Below are 5,846 nucleotides of genomic sequence, written 5' to 3'. Positions count from 1 at the left end.
CTCTTTCTCCATAACATCCTTCCCCTTTTTCTCTTTCAATAAGAGGCTGCTCTTCAATGTCAATGCTTGCTTCTTTAAGTCCAAATAAACCTCGACCAACTAGAGAAGAATCTTTTGCGCCAATACTCTAACTTGCATAATATTTTTGCCCTTTTTCTCTTTCAACAAGAAGCTGCTCTTTCAATAAGAAGCTGCTCTTCAATGTCAATGTTTGCTTCTTTAAGTCCAAATAAACCTCGACCAACTAGAGAAGAATCTTTTGCACCAACACTCTGACTTGCATAATATTTTTGCACTTACGGTTAGATCTAGGAGAAGCAACCTCCATGTTATCACATGAACATATAGGTTTAGAGCAACAAGACCATATAAAATATCTACTGCCCTTTGACCATGTTTAGTAATGGATGCATTAACCAATTGAGCCTCTAGATTATCACAATTAATCTCTTCAATCTTAATTGGCTATGGTAATGTAGAGCAAGGTGGCTATGAACTCCCCTTTTAATCGTCTCCTATGGTGTCATATGCTTTCAAGATGTAGGCATAGGTAACCATAGTTAGAGGGATGCCCTCATGCTACATGCATTCTCATAACAGTTAGAGGGATGCCCTCATGCTATATGCATTCTCATAACAGTTAGAGGGATGCCCTCATGTTATATGCATTCTCATAATAGTTTAAAGCATCGTGGCTTTGCTTCTCTTGGGCATATCCTATTATTAGTGCAATCTAAGAGATTCATCCCTGCTCTTATGCATGTCAAGTAATGCTTTTACGTTTGCAAAGTGCACCATATATCCATCACTAGAGCGTTCAAAGTTACTGAACTAGTAGCTCTGGGTATGGCAAGATGCACTTTTTTTAAATTGCAAAAAACAAACGAGCTCATGTAGGATTTTTGTTTTTTTAACCCATTGAGGCATTATTATACAGCCATGGAATTAATCACATGCATGCCACCTGCTACATACCCATGGAATTAATCACATGCATGCTCCTACGACATACCATGACTTTATAAGCCATGAAAACCACCACATGACAATGTACATGGTCTTTAAAGTGTTCGAGCACTTCTCGAGCAATGTCCTTTTCAATCTGATTTCTAGTGCCTCTAAAGAAGTCTTTGTTCTTATTACAACCCTGAGTAAGCCCACAAATACAATGCCATGGCATCACCAAATGATTGAGTGCCCATTCACTTGGACTATGCCTTTGTTTTTATTATAAGCCTTGAGTAAGGCCACAAATACAATTCCAAGGCTTATATGCTGGAATTAGGGTTAGGGTTGCAACAGTGCACACACACAAGATAGAGAAGCTTGAGAGCACACAAATGTTAACAATCCAAAAATGGGATTGATCATGGTGATAGACATAGATTAAGCAACATGATTAAGGTGGATTAAACCACACTAAGAACTCCATAACAAGAGAGAGAGAGAGAGAGATTGCACACTCAACACTCAATTCTATTACATATCTCAATTGAACCATACAATGATAGAGGCTTTCTAGCCTTATCCCAATTTACACATCATCATGCATGTGGCACTCCCTTTTCCACTCTTTTGGTCAATAGTCACACACCATACAATATTACATGTGGTATTCTTATCTTTCCATAATATCTTGCACCTCTAGGGTGCTTTCCCACATACACACAACACCACGATTACATCTCTCGACACCCCCTCTTAATCGAGGTGTTCCACAACTCACCCATCACCCATATCAATGCAGCATTGCACAACCGCAATTTCTACCTCTCAACACTCCCCCTTAATGATACATTGGAGTGTCCATCAAACGAACATGTGTGCGCGTGTCTACCATCTTAGACACCTAGTCCATTTTGAGCCAACTCGCTTATAGCGGAACCACTGAGTCCAATTTAAACATAGAAGTTCGGGTGGGAACCAACCCATGCGCATGCACCTCACAAGTGCATTGCTCGTGCATACATCACACGACAACCATTTTGAGCTTCTAGGTGAGCTCGGGCAAGGCAACCCTCATACCATGGGTGATTACAATTTTTTTTTGTTTTGAGCACGCAGGCTCGGGGATGATTTTCCCATCATCAATTATGGGTGATTACAAATTTTTTCTGTTTTGAGCACGCAGGCTCGGGGACGATTTTCCCATCATCAATTATGAGTGAAAATAAAAATTACAAGGGCTTTTGGCCGAGCAGCGGACCCTCATGTGAATATCGTCTTTGGTTCACATTATCTCATCATGTAACCAAGGATTAAATTGAGAATGTGTGTGTAAACATCTTCTAAAGGTTTTGAAAATTTGGTTATGTGCGAATGAACCCTTCATATTATAAGGGTCAAGATTAAAAAAATTTAAATTCGCTTTGATTGTGTGTCTGCAAGTGATCGCACCACCTAGCAAGCACCAAATTTGGCTACACTCCAAACACCGCCTGCAAATCTAGACGTGTAGGTTGCAGCTCGTAACTCGGCATCACCACCTTCAGTCCACATGCTAGCATGACTATGCACCGATGAATCTGGACTCTGCATCACTTTTGCAGAAACGGGACCCGCTCTGGTCATCGTCTTCTTCATCAAGCTCTGTTATGCTGCTCCTTGAGCTTCCATGGTGACCTCCATTCTCTCTGGTACAATCATCCGCCATATCCAATACATTGGTGTTCTTTTCTAAGTGTATGTGCTGTCAAAAAAATCTCTTTTTGCTGACTTGATCTGATGCCCTCGAATCTACTGTGCTCCCTCTGCGGGCTGATGTCACTACCATGCTCAATGGCTATAGTTGCTCTTACTCGGTTTCCTTCTCAGCTCCAACTCTTCCTCGTTGAGTTGCAGTACCTCTTCATGTGCATTCTGCTGTGCCAAATTCCATAGGTTCTCCCATGTCCATAGCTGCTATGAAGCTCTCTGTTGCTCCTTTGCTTGCTTTAGCCGCTCATCAACCTGCTCGTCCCCCTACTGGTTCTCGGCCTCTTTTTTTGTCTTGTCTGCCAGAACTAGAGCTTCTCTAGGTGCATCAAATCCTTTTCTTACACTATTTGCCAAGATCCATAGTCGACTCTCTCTTCTTTGCTGCTGCTGCAAACTCTTTCTCAACCAGGCTCCAAACTATAGCCATTAATATGGCTTTATAGGCTCTCCAATAGAGCCATTTTGCTGCCTTTTTTTGGAGATAGAAGCTCATTTTAGCTCCTTCTCTGTTGCTACCCTTATGAAGATTTGGCCAAAATGGCAATTCGCCAGCTCTACTCCCAAATCTCCCATGAGCCATCATCCAACCATGACTTTCATTATAGTATTCAAAATGACCATGTTGAGTTCACACTTGAGCTCCAAATCCACTTGTCTTCACCTTTGACAAGCATGCCGCTTCTCTCGCAATGTAGTAGCTCCAAGGGTGCCTTCAACATGGATTTTTTGCAAGAAACCCGAGGTGCCAACCATGTGAAGCTCCCGCAGGACTTCACCAACATTGCCCACATTCCATGAGCAAACCAATGAGCAATATCCCTTACGATACAAGGACTACCATAGTAGCCCATTAGTGCTTTCCACCTTCGACAAGCATGCACCTCCACACATTCTCTTTGCCCAAGTGCAAAGAACCATAGGATTCACAAATTCCAACATGGCAACCCTTTTCAAATACGATCATTCTTCCATGCTCAAACACCAAATTAAAGGTAAAAACACCAAAAATACCTTCACAAATCTCCTTGGGACAGCTTCCTTGTTGACATCGAAGACTCCATAATCTTCATACTTGCTGAAATCTCCATTTTCAACTTCTTTGATGATGAGAGCAGGCTCTCCATGTTGCAAAACTCCCATTTGCAACTCTCTTGGGGAGCTTCTATGCAACCTCCTTGTTGCAAATCTCCACGGGGATAAATGTGTCCTTACTCCTCTTCACATAGAGGGTACTCTCTGTTGGACTGTTGCAAAAATCATTTGCAACCAAGTATATACGAATCTTCTCATACCATGCTCTAGGAGCTTGCTTAAGGCCATAAAGAGCCTTTTTCAGCCTGCATACTTTAGACTCTTCTCCTTTTACAAAACAAAACCAGGAAGCTGCAATACATACACCTCCTCATGTAAATCACCATTCAAGAATGCAATCTTAATGTCCAACTGATGTACATTCTACCCATGATGTGCTGCCAAAGCAATGAGACACCTAATGGTAGTCATATGAGATGTGGGTGCAAAGGTCTCATCTTAATCAATGCCCTTTTTCTGGGGATACCTCTTTGCAACAAGTCTGGCCTTGTAGCGAGCAATGCTACCATCTTCTTTGCGTTTTAACTTGTAAACCCACTTAGTACCAATGGCCTTCTTGCCATGAGGTAGATTTGTCAAATACCAGGTGTCATTCTTAAGTATAGAGTTATACTCGTTCTTTATAACATGCATCCAATGATCATCATCTTGTGCTTCCTCAAAGGAAACAGGTTCCTCCTCATTACATAAAGTAGAAATAAGAACATGATCCATAAGAGAATAATCTGCATGATGAGAACTTGCACGAGTTTTGCTAGGTAAAGGAGGTACCAACTTGCTATCCCTCAATGTTTACACAAGCCATTTTGGCATACGCCTAGATTCTTCTATGGCTGCTCTCTCCTCATCCACAAGAGAATAATCTGCATGATGAGAACCTGCACGAGTTTTGCTAGGTAAAGGAGGTACCAACTTGCTATCCCTCAATGTTTACACAAGCCATTTTGGCATATGCCTAGATTCTTCTATGGCTACTCTCTCCTCATCCACTACATCCTCTCAATAATTGCCTCATCAAAAGGCTGATTTACAAGCTGATTTGCACCTGCAAAGGCTGAATTTTAGTACTTGGTTGAGCATTCAATTGCTTTACAGATGGCTGTCCTCCATTAAACAAAGGTAGGAACGAATCAAACATGTCCTATGAGCATACATTCTGCTGTTTTTTGCATGAAAGCATGGGCTAAATTGAGTTTTTGACAAAAATAACAGATCTACTTACTAAAATCCACTTTGAGGCCGGATGGTAGAGTCTATATCCCTTGCTTTTTGAACTGTATCCAACAAATATGCATTTAACTACCTTATCATCAAGATTACTACGTTGTTTCTCAGGCACAAGAGCATAAGCAAGACAACCAAAAACATGCAAACGGGACACAAAAGGCTTCCTGCCATGCCAAGATTCATAAGGAGTTTTCGACTGCAAGGCCTCGGTAGGGCATTTGTTCAACACATAGTTTGCGCACATAGTTGCCTCTAACCAAAAACCATGAGGTAAATCTTGGGCTTTCACCATACATCGTGCCATCTCCATGAGAGACATGTTCTTCCTCTCAGCCACACCATTTTGCTGAGGTTTGTATGGCATTATACATTGATGCCTTATGCCTTTTCTAGCCATATATGCATGAAATTCCTTGGACATATACTCCCCCCTCGATCTGAACAAAGGGTGCCAACTTTACATTCACATGCATTTTCAGCCATGGATACGAGGTGCCTAAAGCACATAAAAACCTCTCACTTCTGCTTTAATGGATACACCCAGCTATATATGGAGTAATCATCAGTAAAAGTGATGAAGTAGAAATATCCCCCAATAGATGGTGTCCTTATAGGACCACATATATCACTATGTATAAGCTGTAATTTCTTAACAGCTATCATAGATCCTGTTGCATGCAAATGAAGATCAATACAAGGAAGCAACAAAAAAGATACTTAGGGCTCTTGTAAAGAGTTCCACTTTGTAGATGAATGTGAGAGAGGGCTTCACAATAATCCCACATGGGAACTTTTGAGAGTTCTAGAATTTTTGTATAAAAGGTGGCTCA

Source organism: Cibotium barometz, chromosome 60 (assembly GCF_041138505.1).
Source record: "Cibotium barometz isolate CiBa-2024 chromosome 60, ASM4113850v1, whole genome shotgun sequence".
In the NCBI taxonomy this organism is placed as follows: domain Eukaryota; kingdom Viridiplantae; phylum Streptophyta; class Polypodiopsida; order Cyatheales; family Cibotiaceae; genus Cibotium; species Cibotium barometz.
The sequence above is the reverse complement of the archived record's forward strand: the minus strand, read 5'-3'. Positions refer to the sequence as shown.